General features: G+C 47.0%; 1 non-coding gene across 1 annotated transcript; it reads right to left on the minus strand.

Moving 5' to 3' along the window:
- Positions 1 to 15251: 15251 nt before the first annotated feature.
- On the minus strand, positions 15252 to 15360 carry LOC138079470 (U6 spliceosomal RNA). Its single transcript, XR_011144931.1, has one exon. It is a non-coding gene; the product is annotated as a U6 spliceosomal RNA (small nuclear RNA).
- Between the last annotated feature and the right edge of the window lie 258 nt (positions 15361 to 15618).

The following is a 15618-nucleotide window of genomic DNA, read 5'->3' on the forward strand; positions in this document are numbered from 1 at the left end:
AAGAAGATGTAAATTCACATACACAGACACACAAACACACGCCCCGCTTCACACAGTGTCTGGCACAATGTAAGTATGTTATTCTTTCTCCGCCTCCTATCCCCACATTTTTGCAATGGTATGCCTTGGTATCACTGTGCTTTCACCACAAGTTAGAAAACTCAAAATAATCATGTATTCCAACAGAAGCATAACCTTGAGGATCCTCTCATGATTTCACACCTGCTGTTATACTCAAGGCTACCTCCCACATGCCTGACCCCGGAGAAACCCCAGCGTCCATAAATGTGGCTATCTACCTCCCAGACTGAAAAGTGCTTGGGGATTTAAAAAAAAAAAAAGGTTTTCTTTCTCTAATCTATGGTCTGAAACACCTCTGCTAACAATGCAGTTTTAAAACGAGGCACACCCCTTGCCATGCTATACAAGACTTTCTCCAACTCAGCTTTATCTACTTCGAAAACCTACTGGACCTCCAAGATAGCTTTGGGATCCCAGGAAAGGCCTTAGCCACTTGGATGTTCAGCACTCCCCACCCGGAGACAGACTGTGATGCTATGCAGGTTCAAGGGGGGCTGGGAGCTATGCAGCTATCCACAGCTTGCAACGAAGAGGCCAACAGCAGTGCTCTCAGTATCTCTGTTACTTTCTCAAACAACTCACAGCCAGCTCTTGAATGTATATAATAGTGAATCTCAGCCAGGCACTCATTTTCCTATTTTATCAAAAACTCTTCCTCCATCTTGCTGAGGGCTGTCAACTGCAGGCTACCTGTTACACAATTTATTCTTTTTTTTTTTTTTTTTCCAGAATGGTTCCTCCTGTTGAATACATTCTTCTTCTCACTTACAGTGATTCTGCCTTCACTTTCATTTCCATTAAAATCCCATGCCTCTGTATCCTCTCCCTGCTCTGGGACCCATCAGACACAATGGCGTAAACACGTACAGAAGTAAAAGCTTAGCAAAGCCCAGTCAGTAAACATACCATAAGCAACCAGATGGTCAAGTGGGAGATGTCTGCCTAGGACAACCACTGCCACCGCGTAAAGCATTTCTGTTCTACAGCTGCGGTTCCAATACATTAGCCACAAGTCACGGGAGGCTACTTAAGTTCAAGGAAATTCAATAAAATTTAAAATTCAGTTCCTAACTCTCACTAGCCAAATTTCAAATGCTCTCGGTGGCAACATGCAGCTACTGACTGCCATATGAGACGGCACAGACGAATATTTCCATCACAGCACAAAGTCGTGTTGAACAATACTGATTTGGAGGCAACTCACTGATTCTAAGAGAGGATTCTATGAAAGAGTTCTTAGATACAGTAGTTTCAATATTTATATGCTGTGAGGTTTGACACTTAAAAATATGGCCCTGGTTAACCTCTAAATGTTCTTGGCAGGTTTTCTTAGCGGTCAGTAGACAAGGCTTTTTGGAGCCCAATAAAGAGCTTGGCACATGGTAAGTATCAATACTTAATATCTGCTGCATGAATGAATGAGTGAACAGCATATTAATATCTATACTTCAGTTTCTGCCATAATATACTTACAGATGCTCGTGGAAAACAATGGGATTTTTTTTCTTCCACGGAAGACTTTCATGGGAAGAAATAAGCATCAGGAGATGGGGCAGCAGCTCATGGGCCCTTTGGAGCCAATAGAAATGAAGCTGAGGGGCACCCCTGGTGGCCCAGTGGTTAAGACTTGGCCTTCCAACGCAAGAGGTGTGGATTCGATCCCTAGTCAGGGGGCTGCGTCGTGGCCAAAAAAAACAAAACATTAAAAAGAAGAAGAAGAAGCAAAGAAATGAAGCTGAAAAGCATAAACATCTGTCCAAAGGGAACTTTGATATTCAAGTGAGAAGTTTCAGACCCAAGGACACATCTTGCTTCTTCAAACACTCACTACTTGTGCCTTTTAGAGGCACGAAGGTCCGGTCAGAGACCATGCTCTGGAAGATCACACAACCTGCTGCCATTTCCCAATATAATTTTGCTAGAAAATAATATAATCACAAAGGCAGCAATCATCCAATTACACTGTCTGTGCCGCCGACTGCTACGCCCAGATTTCCCCTTCCGTCAGAGTCCTATGACTCAATTATGCTACTGTGCTTACCAAACAACTTCTTGGAAAGTAAGAGTTGTTGAAAAATGAAATTCAAAACAGCCTGTAAGTTATCATACGCAGAGAAAAGCAGTTCCACTGGTCCTTAACCAATAGTCACGTGAAGGCCAAGCAAGAGAAACTACAGCTCTGTCTATTTAAACGTTTCCACTTTCATTGTCCACAGACTGAAGAGCCATAGGAAGAACCAACCTGCTTCATTTCTGTAAGTCGCTTTTTCTCAGCAGAGGTCTGGGAACAGAAGGCAAGAGAATCGGGGAGCAACTGCCACGTGATCTTCTTATGACTGCCCTCGGCTCAGCCCCCCACCCTCCTCCTATTGTTTCAGACCCCTCTCTCAACAACCTAAATCCCAGCTCCCTAGAAGGAAAAAAAAACAAGGAAAAGCACACTGATATTCAAACGTATAGAAAAGTCTAGGTCACTTCCATCGTGTGACGTAACTGTAAGTCAAAATGAGTGAGCTTTACATTCAGTTTTAAACGGTGAATCTGTTTTATTTGAATTCCAATTAAGTACTTATAAATATATGGAATTCCTTACATAGTCCCTTTAATATCCTTTTAGACACTGTATTTTTGAAGGAAAAATACACAATTTCCATCTCTTGAGCCAAACAACAATCCTGCTTCCACTATTTAAGCCAATAGACATCTAAAATAATGCTTGCTGACAAATTGGTCATCCAGTTTCAGATTCCAAGACCCAGAGGATCTGAATACGAGAGCCAAAGTCCCACAGCACACAGTGCTAACTTTGAGGACATAGAAGCAGAGTGGTGGTGAAGATCACTCGACTGCCAAGTTTAAATCTCAGTTCTGCCGCTTACTGAGCTGTGTTACTTAACTTCTCCAGACTTCAGACACTACTGACCACATGGGGCTGTCATGCGGACTAGAGGTAACCTGTGTTAAAACAGTGACTAGATCTCAATAAACATTAGCTGTGATTGTAACAGTGTATCATGCTTGAAAATATCACATAAAATTAGCATTTTCCCAAAAGTCAGGCCATCATTTGAAACTTAAAGGAAAATGCTGCCTCTCAGACAACCTACCTGAAACTACTATGTAAGAAAAAAGCTTTCAGAGCTCAGGTCAAAGTGTTCATTCTCCCACGTACCCTAACCTCAAAGATAAACTTCCCATAATGTCCATCAACATGTACAAACTATTCTGACTTATCTACTGGTCTGTGACCAGAGAAAAGCGAGTTTCAAACTATTAATAACAGATGGCTGTTCCCAGTTAAACAAGCCAGGAGAAATGAGTGGTTAGCCACGGCCAGGGCCTGGTGCTCCCACAGAGGCAGGGGAGAGAAGCTGGTGACTCCCTTCCTTACATCACAGGTGTCCCCAAGAGGGAAGGCACCCCGCCACCTCTGTGTCCTGGAGTGTCAACAAAATCCTGTCCACTGGCACCAACAGGGCCCCAGTTAGTTGACCTTCTGGGCACAGTGGAAAACAAGGATTGCAGGGACACGCGCTGTTTTATACAAATAAGATAGCAGAAGCAAAGATTCATTATTAGCGTTGGGAGTTAACGCCTTATTTTCGAATGAGGCATGGGAATCCAGTAAACGAGCTTAAGAATAACTTCACTACATGATGGAAGTCTCTTTCCTCTCCCGTCTCCCCACTACCCCTTTCTGCTAAGTGTGACAGCAGTTCACATTACCGCTGCAACCACTACAACCAACACTATTAAACTGGAGTCTGTGAAAAACGTCTTTGGAAGATGAACATGTAACTCAGAAACACGGAAAGGTACAAAGGGACACACACTCACAAAAAAACAATAATAATAATGCTACTGCTAAAATTCTTTCCAGCAAATCTCTGAAACTGCAAAGAATATCACAAGCTGTCCAGGCAGGGACGCCAAGAACAAACGCTTTGGGCCATTTCATCTGGACCGTGCACCACGCGACACTGAGGTTCGGCTGATTTAACTGTGAAAGAGCTCCAGAAGAGCTGAGTGGCAGTACTCAATGTGGAAACACCTCCACTTACGTCAAAGGGAAGCCAGGGACCTCTCTGCCTGACCCAACTACGCGGTGCATGTCTGCTAAGTCTCGGCAGTCGCGTCCGACTCTTTGCGATGCTACGGACTGGAGCCCGCCAGACTGCTCTGTCCGTGGGATTCCCCAGGCAAGAATACTGGAGTGGGTTTCCACGACTGCACAGGGGGGTCCTAAATGCTGAGAACCACAGAAGCAGCAGTGACGGGACGGGAGACTGGACCCCAAGGTCTATGAGCCTGAATCACATGTTCAGGTGAGGGGGCTTTGGTCACCTCCTGATCACTAGATTATTTCTCAGACTGTCTAAACTTCAGTCATGTCTGAATTCATTTCTAAAAAATCGAGAAGGATTACCATCCATTATTCATCTCCTGCTGCTACTGCTGCTAAGTCGCTTTAGTCGTGTCCAACTCTGTGAGACCCCACAGACGGCAGCCCATTGGGCTCCGCCATCCCTGGGATTATCCAGGCAAGAACACTAGAGTGGGTTGCCATTTCCTTCTCCAATCCATGAAAGTGAAAAGTGAAAGTGAAGTCGCTCAGTCGTGTCCGACTCTTAGCGACCCCATCCATGGACTGCAGCCTACCAGGCTCCTCCATCCATGGGAGTTTCCAGGCAAGAGTACTGGAGTGGGATGCCATTGCCTTCTCCAACTCATCTCCTAACCGAACCCAAATCCAAAGAAATAATCTTTTCAGAATTGCCAAATGACAAATCACCTCAGATAAACCTCAAACAAACCAGCCTGGAGGCCAAAGTACATACATATTTTAACATTCACGCGGTTTTTGCCTCGGCACTTCTTAACCAAGACTGGGATTAATCCATTACCACTGGAGTCTTAGTTTATGAATGATGTCAGATGACTCCAGAATGTCCAAAGGGGGTGGAGGGGCAGGGAAATCAACTCTAAAAGGAATAATACTTTGGACACTTTTTAAAATATAATGCCAGGCTAAATCCCACTCATGTTTTCCATCACGGTCAGCAAACAGATAAATACCAAGGTTTTAGAAAGTGAATAGAGCCATTGATGGAAAGTTTCTCTGAAGTTTTCTTTTTCAATGAGCTAATTTACTGTCTTATTTTTATTTCCAAATTCCCAAGGTATCTCACTTTTATAAGGGCTGGTATTTAATGACAAGCAAAATTTAACCTCTTAATACGTAGTCAAGGCTATGGTTTTTCCAGTAGTCATGTACAGATGTGAGAGTTGGACTGTGAAGAAAGCTGAGCGCCGAAGAATTGATGCTTTTGAACTGTGGTGTTGGAGAAGACTCTTGAGAGTCCCTTGGACTGCAAGGAGATCCAACCAGTCCATCCTAAAGGAGATCAGTCCTGGGTGTTCACTGGAAGGACTGATGCTGAGGCTGAAACTTCAATACTTTGGTCACCTCATGCGAAGAGTTGACTCACTGGAAAAGACCCTGATGCTGGGAGGGATTAGGGGCAGGAGGAGAAGGGGACGACCGAGGATGAGATGGCTGGATGGCATCACCGACTCAATGGATGTGAGTTTGAATGAACTCTGGGAGTTGGTGATGGACAGAGAGGCCTGGCGAGCTGCAATTCCTGGGGTCGCAAAGAGTCGGACACGACTGAGCGACTGAACTGAACTGAACTGAACTGAATACAACATAGACAGCAAAGCATGTATTATTCTTTGGTCATTAATGAAATGAACAGTGTCAACAAAACCTTTTATAAAGCCAGCACTCACTCAGATTTGCAAATAAAGCTTCTTACACTTGCATTTTTAAAAACAACATTCAATTGTGGAATTTCACCTCAAAATATCTCCCCCATTTAATGACCAGGATGAATGTTGATTCACAGAACTGAGAGATGTTCAGAGGTGAAGCTGAGAGTACATCACTGAATAAGGAATGCATGTACATGTTTAGGCATGAAACCATAAAATGCTGGGGCTGGAAGGCTCTGAGAAAGCATCTATCTACCCAATCCTCTTATCCTACACAGGAGGATTTTCAGTTCCAGAGGTTAAACGATGTGCTCTAGACAGAGGCTGAAACTCACCATGTCAGTGACAAAATCTACAAGCCAGGTGTCTAAGTAAATTTCACCATACCCACTCTGCTCCATTTAGTACGAAGTGTATATTAATGAAGTATCTGAAAAACAATCTCATAGATTTTTTACATGATTCGTAAGTGGATATAGAAAGATATAGAAGGACAGAGCTTCTAGTCTGGGAAGGTGTTCATTGGTTTTGCTTTATTGTGTTGTTTCTGTTGAGCATGCTGCGCTAAAGTGCTGAGGACGAAATCAACGACTTTTAAAAAGAATATCCCTTGATCTGTTAATACTCTAAGGAAAGATGGTGAAGTAATTTCTTGGAAGAAGCCAGAGAGCGCATTTGCTCTCCTCCTGCGAGGAGCATCGTTTCGACCCCACCCGACCCTCCCCTTCAAGGTCCACCCAAAGCTGCCAGCAGAGGCCGTCCAGGCACTCGGCTCCCAGAACCAAGCCTTCCTCTGGCTTCCTCCTTCACATCTCCGCCCAAGCCTCCCGTCCTAGAAAGCAAGCTCCCTGACAGCAGAGAGCCAGTCGCGCTCACCCGGCTACCGGGCTCTACAAAATCTTTTGCAGGTATCTAGGTACAGCTCTTGAATGGAAGCGTGTGCTGCCAGCATCCGTCCCAAGAAGGGGCATTTTCCAGACCTCCTCTTCCCTACACCAGTGCCTGGACCCACTCAGGAGTGAGTCCGGCGTGGAAACCCCCGTGTCCGTGGAAGGCGGACCAACCGACAACACATTTACCCCCCAGGCCCCTCGACAGCACTCTAAACCCACGTCCTCCGAGCGGCGCCCGGTTTTTTCACGTCTCGCAGCCATCATCTGCCGCAGCTCCCGGCATGAACCCGCGGGCAAAGTTAAAGGCGAGGAAAACCTGAGGGCCGCGACGCCTTTCGAGGCTCGGAACCCGCCCCCGTCCCGCGCCGATCGCGGCTGGGCTCCCCGCAAGCCAGGCGAGCCGGAGCGCCCGGCGCTCCGCCGACCGGCTCCTCCCGCTTCCCGTGCCGCCCCGGCCTCGTGGATGGAGAGCGGGGCTCGGCGTGAAGCCCCCGAGCCTACACCCCACAAGCGAGCCTCCTGGCCCCTCACAAAGAGGGGCAGAAAGGAAGCCGTTCCCGGGACCCGGGACCCAGCCGCCACGAAGCACCGCCGGCCCGACGGCCGCCGGCCGCCCGCCCGCCCGCCGGATCGAGCCTCACCGCGGCGTCTCTTCCTTCCATCTCCCATCGCCCGCCGAGCCGCCGGAGCCGCGGGCGCCACGGCGAGAGGGCGGGCGACCGGCGCGCTCTTTGTCGCGCTCCGGGGACGCCGGCGGGCGGCGGGCTGCGGGCGAGGAGCGCGCTCCCTGGCGGAGGCTGCCGCCGGTCAGCGGCCCGGGGACGGCGGGGGAGGGGCGGAGCCCTGGGGGAGGAGGGGGAGGGGCGAGCGTGGAGGGGGCGGGGCCCTCGGGGGGAGGGAGAGGGGAAGGGGAGGGAGAGTAGGACGGGGGCGGGGCCCGGGGAAGGGGGAGGGGAAGGGGAGGGAGAGAACCGGGAGAGGGGGAGGAGTCCTCGGGGGAAGGGGAGGGGGCGGAGCCCTGGGGGAGGAGAGGGAGGGGACGAGCAGGGAGGGGGCGGGGCCCCGGGAAGGAAAGGGGAGGAGGAGGGGCGGGAGAGGGGGCGGGGCCCCGAGGAGGAGAGGGAGGGGAGATAGTGGGGAGGGGGCGAGCGGGAAGGGGTGGGGCCGACGGTGGGAGGGGCGCGGGTGGGGGGCGTGCCCCACAAGGACGCGGGAAGGGGCGGGGCAGGCCGGGGGCGGGGAAGTGCGGGGGTGGGGCAGGACGGGAAGGGACTGGGGTGCGGGGAGGTGGGCGGGGCCCGGGGAGGGGCAGCCCGGCGGGTGGCGGGAAGGGATAGGGGCGCCGGGAGGTGGGCAGTTTTCGGAGAGAAGGGGAGAGACGAGGGGAAGGGGGAGAAAAGCGGGAGCGGGAAGAGAGGGGGCTGGGCCGGGTCCCGCGCGGCGCTCGCGGTCGCCGGCCTCCAGCGGAAGCCTGCCTGTTGCTTCGCCGTCTCCCTGAGGAAAGCGAGCGGCGCTTCCGACGGAGTTTCCAGTCAGGAGGCGCCGTGAGGGGAGCCGCGAAGGGGGCGGTGTCGCGCGCGGTCCCCGGGATAGCACCGACGCGGCCCCGCTCCCCCTTGGGTCGGAGCCGTCAGGCGGGGGCCCTCGGGGGTCAGTGTAGGGGGTTGCTCGCCGGCGACCCACCAACCCTTTCCGAGTCCGGTCCCTCGAGGTGGACCCCGCGCTCAGGCCACGGAGGACGGGTCTCGGGCCGTGCCGCCCCGAATGGGAGCCTGCCGGGGCATCCCGGCCTGAACTGCAGTTTCCTACCGGAGTGCCGCAGGCCGAGGCCCTTTTCCTCTTCCTCTCGAGCCTTGAGCGGCAGAGACCCGCGCTGGGAAAGAGGGGGGCGGACCTAAACCCCTTTGCGAAGTCTGTTACCTGCAAAGACAGCGCTCGGCTCCTGAATAAGAACCCCTTGCGGCCGGCGGCTCCGTGCTCCGTAAGAGTCTTAGGGCTTTAAAGTCTGGCTTCTCCGGTGGCAGAAGATGCGCAAAGACAGGGGAATGACTAAGGTGGCCGAGCTGTGAGTCGGACATGGAAGATCAGGTTCTTTGGTGGCCCGAGGAGCCCGCCCACCAGGTCAGGCCCTTGCGTCCCCTACTTTGCCTCGCCCCTTCCACAGCTACCAGTCAGCCAGTGGCACTCACCAGCGGAACCAGAATGAGGGGGTGCATGCATTTATACAGATCCATTCCAGCGTCTGAAAATGATCTTAGTCCATGCTCCCCTGCCAGGGAAGAAGTTTGATCAGATGTGTAGGTTCCGCCTGTAATGCGGGAGACCTGGGTTCGATCCCTGGGTTGGGAAGATCCCCTGGAGAAGGGAACGGGCTATCGACTCCAGTATTCTGGCCTGGAGAATTCCATGGACAGTCCATGGAGTCGCAAAGAGTTGGACATGACTGAGCAACTTTCATTTCGCTTTCACTTACTTGGGCGTATTTCTCCCTTATGGATCCTCCCCTCTTACAGAATGACACAAAGACAGTACCTGTGTGCCTATTCTCAATAAACTCCCACCTTCCTTGAACCTTGAGGTCTGATGATTTTGTTGGCAAACAATCAGATGTAAAACCAAGTAAGAAATGCAGTTTCCACCTGGGGCATGAACACTGACCTGGTGGCCTTTACCTGGAAAATCAACCAACACTCATAAATGGAAGAAAGTCAGCATTTTGAGCTGAATGTAAAACCATGGCAACTATACACAGGCATAACTTCATAGAAAAGGCAGAGCAGACATAGATTTGCAGGAATTTAGTAGGTAAGGGAACTGGGGACAGACACACATAATCGGAGACTGTTTCCTCGATTATAGAAAGAGGGTAATAATAACATGAAGAATTGTTATTAGCATGACAAGTTATGTAAAGTTCCTGGTCCATGGTAAGTGTTAAAGAGGCATTTCAGGGCATCTCTGGTGGCTCAGTGGTAAAGAATCCACCTGCCAATGCAGGAGATGTGGGCTTGACTGATCCAGGAAGAGCCCACGTGCTGCGTAACAACTGAGCCCATGGGCCTCAGCTATTGAGTCTGTGCTCTAAAGCTGGGGAGCCACAACTACTGAGCCCACGCTCCACAGCTACTGAAGCCCGTTCGCCCTGGGGACTGTGCTCTGCAAAGGCAGAACCCAGCACAATAAGAAGCCCGCACACCACAACTAGAGAATAGCAACCCCCCTACCCTGCTCCGCAACTAGAACAAAGTCCATGCAGGGGTGAAGACCCAGCATGCCAAAAATAAATTAATTAATGAAATTACTTTTTAAAAGAGGTATTTCCAAAGTTAAGCAACAGAAACATTGTCATCACAAAGGAAACTTTTTTCCTCCCTGAATCCAACATGTTTTAAGATCTCACTTACAAAGCTGATCACGTCTATTAAATAATCATTCGTTTCTCCCACCTTAAATGATCAAAGACATAATGGCTGGAGATTCTGATCAGCACAAATTAGCCAGTGTTGCCACTTCTGAGATGATAAATTCCAAAGCTAATCAAGAAAAGGTTGACATCTCATTTTGCCAGACTGTATTTTGTGTGTAAATGTTTTGTTAGGCTTCTTGAAAGATTGGAAATAAAGTATGAATTCCCATTTTCACTACTCTAGCCCCGAGAGATCCCAGGCACCCAGCTCAGAGTTTCACAATGGTGCTCAAGTTCATTGTCAGAATACACAAACATCCACCTTGTATAAGTAGAAGGAGGCACCCAGCCAGGGAGCAGCAGGAAAGCGGCGGGGGCTGCTCTGCCGTTACCCCATGTTGTCTTCCTCCACCAGCTCTGCCCATGAGCCCCGCGGTGTATTGTGCAAAGAGAAAAGATAACAGGCCAGGCATGAGGTACTGGAGGCCAAAAGAAGAAATGAAAAGGAAATTGAAATTCTCTCATGCATGATTCATGCATACAGTTAACCCCCACTATTTCTGAAGACCGGTTTGAAGTATCAGATTGTATATTTTTTCTTTCTTTCTTTTATCTTGGTACAAGAATGAAGACCTGTTTAGAATGGAAACAAACTTCAATACAAATTTCTAAAACTTGACAAGTTTCACACACACCACCAAATCCAGAAAAATCACGTATTTTTATTAATTAACTTCCTAAAATACCTTTGCAGTACTTTTCCCCCATGTGTTTCGGCTGCATACGCTTGCCAGTTTCTTTGGAATGACTTTTCTTTTTAGCAGTTGCACTGAGATGTAACTCATACACCTCACCCACCTAAACCGTACAGTTCAGTGTGTTTTAGTAAATTCAGAGTTGCACAATCAGTTTTATAAAAATTTTATCATCCCAGAAAGAATGCTATATGCTTAGCAGTCACTGCTCTTTTCTTTTAATCCCTTCAGCCCCACACAACCACTAAGCTTCTTTCTATCTGTATGGACTTGCATCTTTCTGGACTTTTCATGTAAATGGAGTCGTGCACTACGTGATCTTTTCGTGAGTGATTTCTTTCACTTAGCCTAACATTTTCAGTACTCATCCATGATCAGCATATATCAGAACTTCACTCCTTTTGTTGCCACATAATATTTCACCGTAAGGCTAGGCCACATTTTATTTACCCATCCATCAGCTGATGAACATTTGTGTTGTTCCACTTTTTGGCTTTCATGAACACTGCTGCTATAAACACTCCTGCAAGTTTTTGTATGGATGTTATATTCTCATTTCTCTTGCCTAGAATTCATAGGTCATATGTAACTCTGTTTAATTTTAGTGCCAAACTGTGCATCTCGGTGGCTGCACCATCTCGTATTCCCATGTACGAGGGTTCCAAGTTCTCCACATCCTAAGCCAACACTGACTATTGTCTGAATTTGATTATAGCCATTCCAGTGGGCGAGGTAGTAGTATAACTGTAACAACATTTTCTATGGGTAAAATGAGTGTTTTCTCCAGCACAGTTGATCAAACATTGTTGGGTTTTTTTTTCTTTTACATTTTAAAAGTTCCTGTCTCACATTCATTATTGAAAATAACATGCACGATTTTAGTGTGTTGTCAAATTTAAGAAAACATCTCACATTTATTTCATATATGAACTGTAGGATTTGGAGACATTTCAAGTTTTTTAGGCAATGATTAACATTAAGTGCTCTTAAATCCATTTTTATTAACATTATTGTGTTTTTTCATTTTCTAGATGTCAGTTATTTCATGTCAAAAGAAAATTTTTCATTGTGATCTATGGTTCACTCCTCTTTATTACTTGAATTCTCAAACAATAAAAGAGTCTTAGAACATGCATTTTTTTTTGTTTTTATTTGAAATATAGAAACAACTCTAACCTCTACAGTATTTTCAACTAAAAGACATCTTACACATTAATGATATATTAATTGTATACATATAACGGATATGTTAGGTTGAAGAACATTATCTTGTTTACTGTCAAATTCCTAGTTTCTAGCACTGTGTCTGGTCCATAGTAAAGGCTCAGTGAATAACTGTTGAGTTGAAATTTGCCATTATCCAAGATAGAATATCCAGTTATTTATGTACTACTCAATTACACATACACAACAAATATTCATCTCAAATACACAATCTACAATCATGTCCTTGAATTTTAGTAGCCCAAGGTGAAACTAAGAGGGTATGTCTAGGACAAAATTCACGAGAATTTGACTCTAATGAATACTGAATGGATGCTGGATGGATAAAAGGATTGGCAGACAAGAAGCAAAGAACATAAATGCGGTCTGTCTGCTCTGGTGGTTTCAGAGAGCCGGGAACCTGAGGACAGTCAATGGGGAGGTGACATGGACGCCCTGTGGTGCACGCACAGAAATGTTAGCTCACAGCCTGGACCCACTTCACCTTTTCCCCAGGATCCAAATAGGTCAGCTATCTTTGAGACCAAGAAGAAGAAACACAAACAAAGAAACACAAAGATTTCATGGACAGCTATTCTTTCATTCATTCATATGGCCAGTATTTCTGGAACATCTACTGTGTACTGTACTAGGTATAGTTCATGGACTTTAGCAGTAAATGAAACATTGCTGTCCTCACGGAGCTTACAGTCTCATGAGTCTGAGAAGACAGAAAATAGGTAAGGTAGGTTGATATTTATAGGACCTTACATGGCGATAAGTATTTTAGAGAACAAGAAAGCAAGCAAGAGCAACGAGGGGTGAGGAGCGTGGGTGTGGGGAGTGGACGGCTGCAAAGGGTGTTTGGGGAAGGCTATCCATGCTGAGAAAGGGAAGTCTCAGTGAGGACAAGAAGGAGGCCAGCGTGCCAGCCTTGCAGATGGGGGATAAACTGCCAGTGCAGAGGCCACTGCAACGATGTCAGTGCACTGTGTGAGTGACTGGTGGTGGCGGGAGGTGTGATATGTGCGGTCTCACGGGCCACTGTGAGGATCCGGGCTTTTAACTGACTTTGGAAGCTTTTGAGCAGAGGAGCAGTGCGATCTGATTTGTGTTTTACCAGGATTACCAAACAAGGACAGCGTTTTAAAAAGCAGAGACATCACGTTGCCGACAAAGGTCCATATAGTCAAAGCTATGGTTTTTCCAGTAGTCACGTCCAGATGTGAGAGTTGGACTGTAAAGAAAGCTGAGCACTGAAGAACTGATGCTTTCAAACTGTGGGGTTGAAGAAGACTCTTGAGAGTCCGTTGGACTGAAGGGAGATAAACCAGTCCATCCTGAAGGAAATCAACCCTGAATATTCATTAGAAGGATTCATGCCTGCAGAAGCTGAAGCTCCAATACTTTTACCTCCTGATACAAAGAGCCAACTCATTAAATACCCTGATGCTGGGAAAGATTGAAGGCAGGAGGAGAAGGGGGCAACAGAGGATGAGATGATTGGATGACATCATCAAGTCAATGTACATGAATCTGAGCAAACTCCAGGAGATAGTGAAGGACAGGGAAGCCTGGCGTGCTGCAGTCCATGGGGTCATAAGGGGTCACAAAGTGTTGGAGTCAACTTAGCGACTGAACAACAACAAGGATTATCTTATATGGGGCGTTGGAAACAGGGAAAATAATTAGGAGGCTAACGCAACAATCCAAGTGGCAAATGATGAGAGTGGCAAAGGCCAGGGTGGAAGCAGAAAAGGTGATGAGAAATGTTCAGAATCTGTCATTTTTTGAAGGCTGGGCTGACAGGACTGGCCGATAGATGGAGGGTGGAAGAGAAAGAGAGCCAAGGATGACAACAAGGATTTGGGAGAGAACTGCTCAAAAGATGGATTTGGTGAAGTGAGCTGGGAAGACTGTAGGGGGAGCCGGACTGGGCAAGGGAGGTCAGCCCTCAGCTTTGGACAGGGTGAGCTACGGGCGCCTTTTAGACTGACATCCAGCGGCAGTGCTGCATAAACAGCTGGAGATCAGAATTCAGGGAAGAGGCTGGTGCTGGAGCGATTCGGAAGTTACAGTAGAAATGGTATCTACATCCATGAAATGGGAAGAGATTACCAAAGGAATGGATTGGTAGAGAGAAAAGAGAAGAGTCTAGTGCAAAGCTAAGAAATTAGAGAGATGGGTAAGAACCAGCAGAGGAGGCTGACAAAGTAGGAGGAAAGCAAATAGATATTCTTCAAAGGAATATTTTCAGGTAGTTTTTTTTTTTTTTTTTTTTTTTTTGGATTCTTTTTTTTTTTTTATTAAATTTTAAAATCTTTAATTCTTACATGTGTTCCCAAACATGAAACCCCCTCCCACCTCCCTCCCCATAACATCTCTGTGGGTGATCCCCATGCACCAGCCCCAAGCATGCTGTATCCTGCGTCAGACATAGACTGGCGATTCAATTCTTACATGATAGTATACATGATAGAATGCCATTCTCCCGAATCATCCCGCCCTCTCCCTCTCTCTCTGAGTCCAAAAGTCCGTTATACACAGCTGTGTCTTTTTTCCTGTCTTGCATACAGGGTCATCATTGCCATCTTTCTAAATTCCATATATATGTGTTAGTATACTGTATTGGTGTTTTTCTTTCTGGCTTACTTCACTCTGTATAATCGGCTCCAGTTTCATCCATCTCATCAGAACTGATTCAAATGAATTCTTTTTAACGGCTGAGTAATACTCCATTGTGTACATGTACCAAAGCTTTCTTATCCATTCATCTGCTGATGGACATCTAGGTTGTTTCCATGTCCTGGCTATTATAAACAGTGCTGCGATGAACATTGGGGTACATGTGTCTCTTTCAATTCTGGTTTCCTCGGTGTGTATACCCAGCAGTGGGATTGCTGGGTCGTAAGGTAGTTCTATTTGCAATTTTTTAAGGAATCTCCACACTGTTCTCCATAGTGGCTGTACTAGTTTGCATTCCCACCAACAGTGTAGGAGGGTTCCCTTTTCTCCACATCCTCTCCAGCATTTATTGCTTGCAGATTTTTGGATCGCAGCCATTCTGACTGGTGTGAAGTGGTACCTCATTGTGGTTTTGATTTGCATTTCTCTGATAATGAGTGATGTTGAGCATCTTAAAATATGGAACGCTTCACGAATTTGCGTGTCATCCTTGCGCAGGGGCCATGCTAATCTTCTCTGTATCGTTCCAATTTTTTAGTATATGTGCTGCCGAAGCAAGCACTTCAGGTAGTTTTTACATGAAACTTTTTCCTCTCTCAGTTTTCAATTAGTAGTTTCTCTGTCTTCACGCCCTGACCCCTGCAAGCATCACTTCTCTTTTTTATCACCATGCGCATTCCATCATTTTCAAGAGAAATGGAAGAGAGTGTTTAAACTAGCAGTTTCTCACCTTGTCTCAAGCTAATTTGTTATACCTGACCTAGTTAATTAATATTTGCTATTTTTGGACAAAAATAATTACTTCTAGAATTCACTAAAA

This window comes from Capricornis sumatraensis, chromosome 4 (genome assembly GCF_032405125.1).
Source record: "Capricornis sumatraensis isolate serow.1 chromosome 4, serow.2, whole genome shotgun sequence".
Lineage (NCBI taxonomy): Eukaryota > Metazoa > Chordata > Mammalia > Artiodactyla > Bovidae > Capricornis > Capricornis sumatraensis.